Genomic DNA, 15000 nt, shown 5'->3' on the forward strand with positions numbered 1-15000 from the left:
AGGGTGGTTAAAGATGTCTGTCCTCAATTCATTTAAAAACCATCAGACCGTTTACTCCACCATTCATTCAGACGGCTCACTGCACTAGTTGGAACAATATACAATACTTCATATAATAGAATACTAAATCACAGTAACAGTAACGTTATCTCCAAATAACTATATTTCCATCAGCTGTTCTTCAGTGGAGAGTTTATATTCACTGAACCAACGGACCTTTAGACCACATGAACCATACACACATACACTACATGGGGTATCGGCCATTTTATTATAGTATATTTATATTAAGTATTACCAAATAAATACATGAAATGTAATAAAATGTAATGTATAAAGTGTGGTGAGTGTGTGAGATAAGAACATAGAAATGAACTAATAAAATCTGTAAACATGTTTTAATGTGTGAATATGATTGGTGGAGCTCTGCTTGTAGTTCCTGATGATGTCACCAGAGGGCGCCATGACGTCATCACCAGCTCAGAGATGCTGTGTCTGAATGGAGTTCAGTGGTCTATTTGTTCTTGTGTCAAAGTAAATAGTTAATCTTTCACCGTGTGGTCCTGTGGATGTTTTAATGTGGATTAAGACGAGGAGATGTAGAAGAGCGTCGAGCTACGACTTCATTCTGGGGAAACCTACAACATTTAGTAACTTAAATTAGTGCATACTAATATATCTGGATGCAGGAATTTAGACGTCAGAATGGTTGCTGAGAGTGTGGTCTCCACCTGCTCTATTGGTAGAGAGTCCTGATTAGGATTGGACTCTACTAATAACATGGTAGTGAATCTGAACTCAAAGTTGCATCATAAAGAAGAGCCACTAGTTCCTGTTGGAGGAGTACCAGCTCATAGTGACCAGTTCCATATTAGTTGATTAGTGAGAGAATAAAAGAGCTGAGTCATGTTGTCTCCACATCAGTCCTGTCAGTGAATACAACGACCGACACTAACTGCTGCAGACAGCTTTCTGATCTTCATCACAAGAGTCCTGAACACTTTCTCAGGAAATAAGAAGAGAAGTAGAAACATTATATTTAACATCACAGAGCCAGAAACTAACCCTGAAGAGACCACTCAATACATCCATGGGTTCACTGGGTGCACCTTTGTGGGTTGTTGCAGTAGAAGAGTCAACAGAGTCAGGAAAGTTAGTTATTATAGCGATTATTATAGCCAGTAGAGAGTTTATAGTAGAGAGTTTATTGCAAGTAAGTTTATAGCGAGTAGAAAGTTTATAAAAGACAGTTTATAGTGAGTAGAAAGTTTATAAAAGAGAGTTTATAGTGAGTAGAAAGTTTATAAAAGAGAGTTTATAGTGAGTAGAAAGTTTATAAAAGAGAGTTTATAGTGAGTAGAAAGTTTATAAAAGAGAGTTTATAGCGAGTAGAAAGTTTATAAAAGAGAGTTTATAGCGAGTAGAAAGTTTATAAAAGAGAGTTTATAGCGAGTAGAAAGTTTATAAAAGAGAGTTTATAGCAAGAAGAAAGTTTATAAAAGAGAGTTTATAGTGAGTAGAAAGTTTATAAAAGAGAGTTTAAAGAGAGTTTATAGTGAGTAGAAAGTTTATAAAAGAGAGTTTATAGTGAGTAGAAAGTTTATAAAAGAGAGTTTATAGTGAGTAGAAAGTTTATAAAAGAGAGTTTATAGCAAGTAGAAAGTTTATAAAAGAGAGTTTATAGTGAGTAGAAAGTTTATAAAATAGAGTTTATAGCGAGTAGAAAGTTTATAAAAGAGAGTTTATAGCGAGTAGAAAGTTTATAAAAGAGAGTTTATTTTAGTAACTGGATGTAAAAAGGACTTTCAATTCTAAAGAGAAAACATTCCAATTCTTGGTAGTAAATAAGGAAAATTGAGTGTAGATCTGCGTGTGTTTGAGTATTTTATCATTGGCCTGGGGTGCTTTGCTGTGTGGAAGTGGACCAGAGGGTTTTTTGGTGATTTGGTGAAACATTCAGTTTACTTAGTAGAAAGTTGCTCTAGGCTACGTACTCAATATAATCACAGAAATGTGTGTGCAATGTGTTCTTCATTCATTTCCCTCCCAAATTGATGTATTTGTTTACAAACACAACCAAAATCCTAACTTTATTGTTTGATTGTTTTTTTTGTGGAGAAGGCAATTACATTTTTACTTATGCAAAGTCCCAAATAGGCTGAGTTATTTATGTCATTATTTATTTATCCATGAATTCATACTAAAAATGTATTCATCTTCGACTCAAAGACATTCATGGCTAATATCTGTCAACAGTTTGTGAGCCAATGCTATCCTTAACTTCACCACCAGATGTCCTCAGAGAGCTCTGAAGCTCCGACTACTCAACCTTTTATCAATACGATTAGATTGGAAATCACCAGAAACTGACCTGAAGAGACCAAAGACTAACGTGGTGTTAAAGTACCAAACAGATACTTACAGTTTCTTCACACAGTCCAAAATGTCGACGTAGAACAACTCAGGTGAGTTGTTTCCTGATGAGTCACAGCTCCACCTGACAGGAAGCAGATTTTAACTGTTAACAAACAACAACATGATGATTTATAATGTTACTGATTATTGGTAATGTTGTCATCTGTTATTTTAGAGAGAAATACCAAAATAAAGACCAATCAAACTAACCCAAAGTCTCCAGTTAGTCTTCATCTCTGAGCTGGTGATGACGTCATGGCGCCCTCTGGTGACATCATCAGGAACTACAAGCAGAGCTCCACCAATCATATTCACACATTAAAACATGTTTACAGATTTTATTAGTTTACTTTCTATGTTCTTATCTCACACACTCACCACACTTTAAATTACATTACACACACACACACACACACACACACACACACACACACACACACACACACACACACACACACACACACACACACACACACACACACACACACATATACACAGATACACACACAGAGACACACACACACACACAGACACACACACACACACACACACACACACACAGACACACACACACACACACACACAGAGACACACACACAGTTATATACACACACACACACACACACACACACACACACACACACACACACACACACACACACACACACACACACAGACACACACACACACACACACACATATACACAGATATACACACAGACACATACACACACAGACACATACACACACACACACAGACACACACACACACACACACAGAGACACACACACACACAGAGACACACACACACACACACAGACACACACACACACACAGACACACACACACACACAGACACACACACACACACACACACAGAGACACACACACACTTATATACACACACACACACACACACACACACACACACACAGACACACACACACACACACACACACACACAGACACACACACACAGACACACACAGACACACACACATATACACAGATATACACACAGACACATACACACACACACACACACACAGACACACACACACACACACACAGAGACACACACACACACAGAGACACACACACACACACACACACACACACAGACACACACACACACACACACACACACACACAGAGACACACAGACAGACATCTAAGAATAAGAATGTCATTCAGGTTTTAATAAAGTCGGTGGCGTTATAATAAAGGAGGCGGGACATGTTAAGTGATGTTCCACTATTGGTGCAGCTAAGGGTCATGTTTTTTATTCTTTGCTGAGGGGGGGGTTAGGGGCCAACATTTTTTAGTCTGGGTGGGGGGGGGGATTTTTTATTCATGAAAAGAGCAAAATTTCAAAGTGGCTTGTTTGGTGCATATTCCTCCATGTAGCTCTCGGTCTCGGCCCCCTAGCAGATGGTCTGACCCCATACACTGCCCCCTGGTGGCTCAAACAGGTAATTGCATTGTTTAAAAAATGAGTGGAATAATTACTGGCATGACCAGATATTTATAAATATCTTAAATAACACAAAACAACTAAATGGTGATAGGTAATACATCAGATTTCATATACTGCTTTAGTAAAATAATATTACCTGGCTGACGATGGGAGCAGCAGGACGCAAAAAACTAAAGTTACTGTTGCACTAGTCTGGACATGTTGCCGTGCCAACCGTGCAATAAAGGTTTCCTAAATGCCCTGTATATAAATGTGATGTCAGCTTACTAATTGATTGCGGGTTTTGTGTAGATTTGGACTTTTATATGTTTATTCCACTTTGTTTAAACGGCGAACAATGTTAGTGAGTTAATCTACTGAAATGGCCCCCCCACCATAACAATGTTAGTGAGTTAATCTACTGAAATGGCCCCCCCACCATAACAATGTTAGTGAGTTAATCTACTGAAATGGCCCCCCCCACCATAACAATGTTAGTGAGTTAATCTACTGAAATGCCCCCCCCACCATAACAATGTTAGTGAGTTAATCTACTGAAATGGCCCCCCCCACCATAACAATGTTAGTGAGTTAATCTACTGAAATGCCCCCCCACCATAACAGAGGAGTGTGATGTGTAAGATGAGAATGCAGAGGTTTAGTAACGTATGTCGTGGCTGTAAAAATCAAATGGCATCTGTACTTCTTTGCTAAGTGTAAACTTCCACGCAAGGGAGGGTCACGCCACTTTTTCAAATCATTTTGGAGGGTCATAGAAAAATTATTACTGACGAGGGGAGGGTCACGTCTTTTTAGATTTGAGTCCACAAAACTCCTCCGGTGGCCCCTTAAATAAATAAGGAACAGTCCCTTATAGGCCATTACAAAGAGAAAGAGGACCATATGTTGACAGTTTAACAGCCTTTTTGTTGTTTGAGCCAGAAATCAGATTAATATAATGTTCAACTTCATGGAGAAAAAGTACAAAACTTGTTTTTTTAGCGCTGAATTTACACTTATGAATGTGAAATTTTGCCAAAACAATTAATGAATGTATAATGAAGTACATCTTTTCTTTACTATGGCTTTTATAAAAGCAAAAAATAACATCCTTCCACAATAAAGCAAAGTCTTTATAAATATGGTCAATGATGAATCTGCCGAGGTTTAGCCAAAACGTTGTGGTGTGAGGGCGATGCCAAAAGAGGTGCAGAACAGTTTCTGGGTGGTCTTCACAAAAAGATGAGTTTGTGTTGATGTCTCTTTTAAATGTAATCATGTAATGATTAGCAGGGTAATATCTGTGAATCATTCTGAGAGATACTTCCTTCACCTTGTTTACTATCACGTATCTGTGAGGAATCATCCAAACCTCTTTCCAATCAATGGCATTTACACATCGGCTCCAATAAAATGGAACATTTGGAATAGAAACTATTTCTTTCTGAAATAATGCACGAATGTTCTCGTTATTATGAGGAAGTTGGAAAAACAGATTCTTCCAACTGGTGATTCAGCCACATCGGGGGGGAGAGACAGAAGTAGGTGAAGTCTGCCGGTATATTTAAAAAGCATGATTGTGCCTGATGGATGGCGTCAAATACAACTGTGAATTCTTTGGGCGTAACTGGAATGTTATATGTTGATAAAAAGTCTCTATAGGAGAAAAGTCGCCCCTCTACATTAAATAGCTGGTCCACCAGCAGAATCTGATCGTGTACCCAATTCTCAAAATAAAATGACTTGTTCTTATATAAAATATCCAAATTAGATACCTGTGAGGTGAGAAATGATGCTTGTAAATAAGAGACCAAGCTGAGAGGACCTGCTTGTGAAAAGTGGACAGTTTTACAGCGAGTTTGTCTACAATTCAAAATAAAGCCCAGACCACCAAAACCAGAGAATATATAACGGGGAATAAAAGTCCAAATCCAGACGGGTTTTTAAGAAAATGCTTAGCCCAATTAATCTTAAAGGTATTATTTAGAGCAGTGTTTCTCAAACTTTTTTGAATATTGTACCCCCTTTGAATTGCTTTTTTAAACCAAGTACCCCCTGACCAGCGCAGAACATTTAGGTAGAAAAGCGTCTCTATGAAGAGGAAGAATCCAGCGCCTGCAGTGATAGAGTCACTAAACTACAACCTTATTCAAACACAGACATTTAAATACTACATTTCACATGTTAAGAATCCATCAATTCATTCATTCATTATTATAGTATAATTATTTTAGGAATTATGCATGCATATTTGTAAATTAGCATTTCTACAAAAAATTCAAGTACCCCCTGCAGTACTCCAAAGTACCCCTAGGGGTACACGTACCCCCATTTGAGAATCAGTGATTTAGAGTATTAAAGTCCAAAAAATGTAGCCCACCAGATTCATATTTATTCATAACATCACTTTTTTGATATAATGGATAGGATTTTTCCAGATGAAGTGAAAAGCATCCTATCAATGTCTTTCCAGATGTTACTATCCAAGTGTAAAGAGAGAGCTGCGTATGTTAGCCTGGATATCCTTCAGCCTTGGTAAGCAGCACTCTGCCTTTTAGAGAGAAGTCCCTTTGCAACCACTGCTTCAGTTCACAGTTGTTCTAACGATTGGAGAGAAATTTAACGGACATCTCATTTTCTGATCTTTAGAGATAATAATACCCAAGTACGTCACTCCTTTCTTGATGGGAATGTTGCAAATAGTTTGTATATTACAGTCTTTTAAAGGCAACAGCTCACATTTATTAATATTTAGGCATAAACCAGAGGCCTCTGGAAACTGGTTAATTACTTGAATGGTAACAGGTATCTGGCTTGCATTTTTTAAGAAGATTGTGGTATCGTCAGCAAGCTGACTGATGATGATATCCCTACCGCAATAGAGATTCCTTGTATAGCACTATTACACACATAAGTTGGGAGAATTTGCGTACAAAGTAAAAACAAATAAAAGAGTAGACACACCAGCCTGATAATCGGCCGTCGGACCGTCTGGCGAGGTCGGTGACTCGAGTCTGGTCGGTGTGTCCCGTGCCGTCGTCCGTCAGAGGAACCGTCGGCCTTCATTTGGGCCGACCTGACATGTTCAGTCAGAGACAGGACAGACAGAGACAGGACAGACAGAGACAGGACAGACAGAGACAGGACAGTCAGAGACAGGACAGACAGAGACAGGACAGACAGACAGAGACAGGACAGACAGAGACAGGGCAGTCAGAGACAGGGCAGTAGGAGACAGGGCAGTCAGAGACAGGGCAGACAGAGACAGGGCAGTCAGAGATAGGACAGACAGAGACAGGACAGACAGAGACAGGACAGTCAGACAGAGACAGGACAGACAGAGACAGGGCAGTCAGAGACAGGGCAGTCAGAGACAGGACAGACAGAGACAGGACAGACAGACAGAGACAGGACAGTCAGAGACAGGACAGACAGAGACAGGGCAGTCGGAGACGGGACAGTCAGAGACGGGACAGCGAGACAGGACAGTCGAGACGGACAGCGAGACGGGACAGTCAGAGACGGGACAGTCGGAGACAGGACAGACGGAGACAGGACAGACGGAGACAGGACAGTCAGAGACAGGACAGTCAGAGACAGGACAGTTGGACTCACCAGGAAATGGGGAGCAGATGAGTCTCTCAAAATCTGAGTAAAATCTGTTAAACTGACCTTTGTTGATCTGAAATGAAGACAGATTCATCAACTGCACGGCCTATTTCTCTCTTCAAATGTTTTCAGAAACACGTTTCGGTGAACTATTTTAGTCCAATATGAGATCGTATTCTGAACGAGCCGCCATGACAGTCTGGCTGTGAATTTCTGGAGAAAAAAGACCCACGTGACGCGTTCGTCCAATCAGCTGCCGGTTCTCATTTTCTGGTAAATAATCAGACTGTTAATGGTGTCACTACCCGATGTGAGTCGAGTGCAGATTTGAGCTGTGCATGCTCAGATTTAAACGGTTTACGACCTAACGCCAAGGGATCCAGATCCGGTTACAAGCAATAACAAATAACAGAAAATGGAAATAATTTCAAAAACGTAAATAACAGAAGATGGAAATAATTTCAAAAAAGGAAATAACAGAACAAAAAAACGTTTTAGCTATCTATGCTTGTTTGATTGCTAACGTTGTCGGCTACTTCAGCCTCTAATCTAGAACTGACATCAGGGATCATGCCGTGAAAATGTGATGCCTTACGCTAAATAATAAATTACTGCTATGTAATGTACCTATCTCAAATGCAAAAAAACAGATCTGTGTGAAATCTGGTCTAGCCTACCTGTGTAGGGCTGGTGAGGAGGAGCCCTTATCTGTTTAAGTAGGAACCAGACTGGAAGAAAGCTATAGGGACTTGGTAGAAATTTGGAATGAGATGGAGCTGAGCTCCTGCAGTGCGTGCATGACTTGAATGTCAGCGCCCCCCTGATATCCAGTGCTCGTGCTGAGATATGCAGTATGTCAAATGAGAAAACTGGGTCCTGGAGTAAGGTCAAATCTCAAGAAATCAACTACATTGCTTTAACTGTTTCTTTTTAATATCTCAATTTTATTTTCAAGTCTTAAGGTACAAATGTAAAATGGCATTACTGAAAACCAGCAAACATGTAGGTTAGAAATTTAACAAATGGCTAAGACATCAGGATAAATGGCTTTTGTAAAAGATGTTCAGAAAGAGGCTTTGGTGAAAGGCTTTTCATTTGCTCTCCATTGCATAAGAAATAACACTGTAATTAGTTATGTGTTGCATGGCAGCCTTGTACTATGGGAAGCTTTGCTACTGCAGAATACTTTAATGCTTGAACTTTTTGTGCAATACTTCCATTTTCATAAGTCCCAATTTCTGTAGTTGACTTCAGGCATGTCAGGAGCATCATTCAACTACAGCAAAAAAACAACATACCAGTTGTAACAGATTATTGAAGCTGATGAAACAAAAATCAAGTCCACACATACTGTATTTACATTCATGGTAAATGTGTTTGAGCCCTTTACAATTCACCAGATAAAACTGGTATATTATTATGCTGGTACATTCTCAAAATACAAAGTCAGAAAAAACAATATAAATATAATAAATATAAATATCAAAAGTCAGAGTAGTGTACTAAGTCGGACTGTGACAAACAGGTTAAGACATAGTCCCACTGGCCATGATGATTTCAGCCTGTAGTCGACTCACTCCTTCTGCCTGGAGCATTTTGATGATTATCTGAAAAACAGTTCATTCAATCACCTTGCGGTCATCCAAAAGAGTGCATTTTTATGTTTTTTGTTTTCCAAAAGGATGAAATATTGACTCGATGATAAAGTCAATAATTTACTCACAATTCTGAATAAAGCTAGATTGATCATCTTACCTCTGGGAGCATGACATCGAACACAAAATCAAGCAGTTGTATCTCCCCCCTCTTGATTTTTGCCCCAATGCCAGTGGCCTCCTCAATGACCCTCAGTAGCTCAAAGCTCTATTGAAAATAAAGTACAAATCAATAAATTAATCTTGAACATGTTGTCTATGTGTTCATAAAGCGGAGAAAGAAAGATTTCAGAGGGCCTCCACTCCCATGACCCCATATCCATGTTTACTCCACAAGACTCCAAAAACTGCAGGAAAACACACTAAACCTCATTTAAAGTTTCCCACACAACATTTGGACAAGCTGGGAGAATGTAGCATTGTCAGATGGTTGTCACATTACCCAGCATGCTTCCAGTAGAAAAGCTGCTGTGCATTGAACATTGTTTTGTCTGTAAAATTTGTACCTGCTGCCTCCCAGATTTTCTGGAGATCTCTCTGAGTGGTAAAAATGTAAACCCATCCAATACTTCATTTATCTGCTGTACATAGATATACATGACTGATGACATTTTTATTTACCCGCTCTTCACTGAAAATCAGCATCCTTGGCTTCTGATGTTGTTTTAGCCGAATTGATGATGGGTTTTGCCAGAGATACATCCTATTTGATCTTGCCCTTCCACTGACGAGATCATCGTGTAAGCTCTTAAACCAAAGCAATAAAGGGTGAACATGTAAGCACTGATAGAGATTTTAATCACTAACATCACAGTTTATGTAAAAGTTACCTTGATCTGATCTTTGGAGAACACTGAGAGAAACCCTCCATTCTCAACAGCAGCCAAGATCCTGCAGATAATTCAAACCAGACATTAGTCAGCACAGTGACTGCAGAAAGTATTGGTCTAGTCATTTATCATCTTTAGACTACAGACAATAGAATAACCCAGCTGGCAATGAATGATTTGAAAAATATGATTGCAATGCTTGTGGATCAAAACGGCAATATTCTCTATCGTAATGCAAAATTATTTTGGGAACATAATGTTGTCTGTGCAGGACATGGTTTTAGACAGCAGACATTTTTTCATATTGTCTACATTCATTAAGCCTTTCTTGGAGAAGTGCAGGCTACTAAATTGACTTTTAAATTGTGTATTACCTTTGTGCCATACACATCTGTGCATCCACAGTTGAATGGGTCACCAAAATTCCCAGCACAGTCTCTGTGCAGCCAGCCCTTGCACATTTGGCACTGCACCCATGGCAGAGACTCAGCATCTGGGTACAAGAGTCTAACCACATAAAAGACATGTTCATATTGGGACAGTGCATAATTGAACTAATTAAAGAATATATTGTACAGACACGGGGGCAGTGAAACTATTGAATAAACTTTTAAGTTTTTGTGTGTTAAATTATCTTTTAAACCCACCTCAGTCCTGTCTCGGATGTCTGGTAAATACAGAACTTCCTCGAGTTGGCCATGCAGCATCGTTCACTGTCAGAGACCCCCTCCGCCATGTTTGCCTGGACAAGTCAATCTGCAGCGTTATTTACAGTGGAAAAAGGAAGTATTATACATGTTTACATTTATCTCAGGTAATATACTTCCAATGAAGCTATTCACATTACATTTTTACTAGATGTATTAGCCCATGAAATCCACATATTCAAAGAAGTGATAAAAGTGTGTTCATAAATTAAAGGTATAGTGGAGGATTTTCCCGAATTTTAGAAAAGAACCGCCCTCTCCACTTTTTGAAAAAATGCACATGCGCAACACTCTACCTGCTCCCGAGTGGGAACGCCTATTAAATGTGTGCACGAGAGAGCGTGCACAAGCCTAGTTGTCCTCGTGCACGCTCTGTTTACAAGTTGCTGTCGGCATGGCTCATACAAGCCTACTTTCCAAAAGAAGATTTGCACTTTTTCCACTATGTCAGACTCGATCCCGTGCCCTGTTCATCCCGACCAAGATCCAGGAGGGGGGCTAGAGGCTGAGGGGGACGAGGTCGGGGCGGGGGCGCAAAAGCCAGCACCAGCCGAGAGCGGGAGGCAGCGGTCGGGCACGACGGCCTTACGTAAACATATCACCAGAATGATTGTCAACTAGGAGGACCAATAGTTTTGATGATCCACCCGGAAAAAGAAAATCCTCCACTATACCTTTAAGTTATTTGTAAAAAAAGTGTAATGATACAGGAACAAGGTGGAATCTGTAACAAATGTTTTCATAGCACTTAAATCATTAAAAGCTGTTATGTATATAAGGTCCTCCTTGATAACTAACCTCAGTGTCCTGCTCTAGCTTTCTCTTTAGCCTGAAAACTGGAGGATGCCTTCCCTCAAGGAGCTCCCGACATTCATTTGTCCAGTGGGCAAAGACTTTACCATAACTAAAATGAAATTATATGATTGAAGTGCATTGATAATATAAACCCTTGTGTTGACTTCGGGTCAAATTGGCCCGTTTGCAATTTTTGTTTTATATCAGAAAATATGGGACATAGAAATAAGCGCTGAAAATGTATAGAAGAAAAATTTTACAATTTAAAACGTTGGAAAAAGCAAAAACAAACTGTGAAAAAAAGGCGTAAAAAAAAAAATATTTTTTTGAAGGTTGACAGGAAGACAACACAAGGGTTAAAATACCAGGAAGTTGAACTACACGCAGGGCAACTGTCATAATGAAGCTGCTCTTGGGCCATGCTAAGGTCAGAGACAAGCTGCAGTGAATGAATACCCCAAAAATTCATTCATCAACGGTCATATGACCCATATGATCTACTGAATACCTGTACTTGTTCAAGTTGTTGTTCTGAAATAGTAACAGACTTTGCATAGATACCTTTGAAACCTTGACTATAACATGATTATATGCATACCCTTCTATTCCAAATCTCTCCAACAGTTGCACACACCACCACCTCCTTATGTGTGGTATAACACTCTAAAAATACAATTAGAAACACAAAATTACTACTCTGCTGTTTAACATATTTCTTTTCTATTTCTTAAAAAAAAGGATAGATAATTAGGATACCTCTGAGAAAGGGAATGGGGTTGAGGTGCACAAGCAGAGGGCATACTGTGAAAAACCAAAAAACAGAAATATAGTTGCAATCAGCGATGAATAGGGTCTGTTTAGTGTTTAGCAGCAAAACGTCACTCTTGCTTAAAACTAACATCATGAGGAGCTACTGTAACATGTTATTGAGAAATATGTCTTACCATCAACATGAAAATCCCACAGGAAGTTCCAGATGTCTGTGTAGGGAAGTTCTGTTAAAAAGTAAAAGCCAAAAACAATTATATTTAGAGAAACATCATTGTACTGTTTTTTTCAAAAGTACATGATGTGAACACCTCAAAGTCTGCTCCAGTCTTCTCTGTCCATTGTCCCTCCTCAATGCAGCATGCTATCTCTCTGATACACACAATAAGAATACTGATCAGATAATGAACTAGAGAACTTGTTTTGTAGCCTGAGAACAAGGCTACCTATATCGTAGAACACATAGCCATGGAACAGGGCTACTATGTCAGCAGAATATCAACCACATTTCTTATGAACAAACTTTACGTTGTGGTTGCTCATATCTATCATGCCATATTTCAAAGTCAAATTTGTGTTTTGGGGAATAACATTAGTAATATGCACATCCTCAAAGCGCAACTTCTCAGAAATGAACATTTTTACTGAGGCCATTAATGGGTTAAGTAAGTGGTATTAGAACAACACCACTTTTGAACATGTGTGGCCATAGAACAAGGCCAGTAATTATTGTCAAACCAAAACCTAAACACTGCTCTGTAGGCCTCGTCTCCAAACCCTTTGGGATTCAAAGAATCTAAGAACAGGATCTCTCTCTGAGCTACCAGTAACACCTGCAACGGATTAATGCAGAAAATGCATTATTTGTTACATTTCATTGCAATTGAAATCCCCAAATTTGAAGTTGGTAATTTAAAGTTATACTCAACGCAAAGAAGGTAGTGGTCTGCTGCACCATCCTGCCGACTCCAAGCAGGAAATAGGACGAGATCTTTGTGTCTCAGGTTGTTCTGTGTTTATTAGAATTATTAATTATTATATATTATAATTATTATTACAATACACTCAACATTTTGTCATCTGATGCTTTTGGCAAAGCGTTGACAACCTACCGCCAGTTTCAGCATTGGGTTCCCATTTTTGTTTTTCCATGTAGGGACCACGTAAAGATCCACAATGTGGACATTTTTCCTCTGATGAAAAGAAAATACATTAGTAATATGTAGTAATATGTATAATATCTATGTATGCATCGATTGACATACATGTCTTTGCGCGGTCTCTCCAATCATCCTGAAACAGGCATTTCCAATCTAGTATAAAAAAATAAATATAATTTAAATTAAAAACACAAATAGGTTATAGTGTCATCAACTGTTTACACAGTATAACCACATATTTCTTCTGAGAAGCCAAAACATGTATTACACACACACACACACACACACACACACACACACACACACACACACACACACACACACACACACACACACACACATACAGTACAAACACACACAAATGAAGTCACTACAATGACACACTCACGTTAGATTCCAGACACCGACTCCAACCTAGGGTCCAGAAATCCTCTCTTGTGAGGCCAGTGGTACTGTCTTTGACAAGGACTTCTGTAGCTGGACGATTTGTATCCAGGACATAAGTAAGCTGAAATAATTGCAACAATTTCAATGATATGGAGACATGCAGAAATAACCTTTGGATCAACTACATTTGTATCCTGTAATCTGAAAAATGCAACACCAAACAATCTGACATTAAACTGACAGACAACATAGTATCTGACTTACAAGCTCATCCTGAAGAGGCTCAAGGGCTTTTTGCCACTTTGGTCCAGGAAAGGCATAGCAGTGATCCACCCCACCTCAAGGGCAGGATTTGTGTCTGCTTCTGTAGACGTTAATTTGCCTTTGTTGTTGTATTGGTATTGGCCTCAAAGATTCCTCTATCGGCCAGGCTCTATTAGATACAATACATTTTCTGTGCTAAACAACAACACTGATTAATACTGTAACACTTGCCTGTTTTCCTGTGATATGGCCTCAGGCGATTTATATTTACTTTATGGGTGCCATTACTGGTGTTGATAGTGGCCACCCCCTTTTCATTCATCGTCTGGATTGTGAAAGGCCCCTGGTGGAGAGGCTTCAGGCCTTGACCAATGATTTTCTGTTTGGCAGACAAGAGAACTTTGTTTCCTTCTGCAAGAATGGCAGTTCTGCAGCCTTTCCTCTTTCTGGCCACATACGTCTTTCTCTGGCGCTCCTAAGCCTTTTCGATGTTAGCGAGAACCTACCAAATCAAAAAAATGCTGCAGTTACATGTAGTACGAAACATCTACTATGGCGTCTTCATTCAATGAACTGTGCCTCCCAACCTTGTCATTTAGCTCGATCACTTCATTCCTTTTTTTATCCAGATCTTCCTCTGGGTCATCGATCTCAAACTCGTCGCCCATGGGGCATGCATTGATGACCCCTGGATGACCAGGTTTTCGATAAAAAAAAATTTCAAAGGTGTATACTTTGTTGAGTCCTGCAGCATGAAAACGTTTAAGGAAAAGTGAACAAGTTTAATTTTCAGGTCAAATTTGCTTGTTTTTCTTTGTACAGACAGCTTTTTTTTTTTTTTGTTAACCACAGACAGATTTTCAATTTTGTGATGTGGAGGTGTGTAAATTGCTATGAATGGTCATGTGGGCCTCTGCAGCTGTGGGTCCTGTCACTTTGTGTCCTGTATTTAT

At 39.3% G+C, this 15000-nt stretch overlaps 2 protein-coding genes across 3 annotated transcripts in view; both read right to left on the reverse strand.

Annotated features, from left to right (window-relative positions):
• Positions 1–15000, reverse strand: part of LOC116038066 (NACHT, LRR and PYD domains-containing protein 3-like) — a 1733742-nt gene that overhangs the window by 1409525 nt on the left and 309217 nt on the right. The gene's annotated exons all lie outside the window — the stretch shown is intronic.
• LOC116038244 overlaps positions 1–15000 on the reverse strand; it is a 133028-nt gene that overhangs the window by 57178 nt on the left and 60850 nt on the right. For both annotated transcript variants that reach the window (XM_036001607.1, XM_036001605.1), the window contains exon 2: positions 2423–2497. The gene's annotated coding sequence lies outside the window, so the exon portion shown is untranslated. The remainder of the gene's footprint in view (positions 1–2422; positions 2498–15000) is intronic.

The sequence above is a fragment of the Sander lucioperca genome, chromosome 5, assembly GCF_008315115.2.
Source record: "Sander lucioperca isolate FBNREF2018 chromosome 5, SLUC_FBN_1.2, whole genome shotgun sequence".
NCBI lineage: Eukaryota > Metazoa > Chordata > Actinopteri > Perciformes > Percidae > Sander > Sander lucioperca.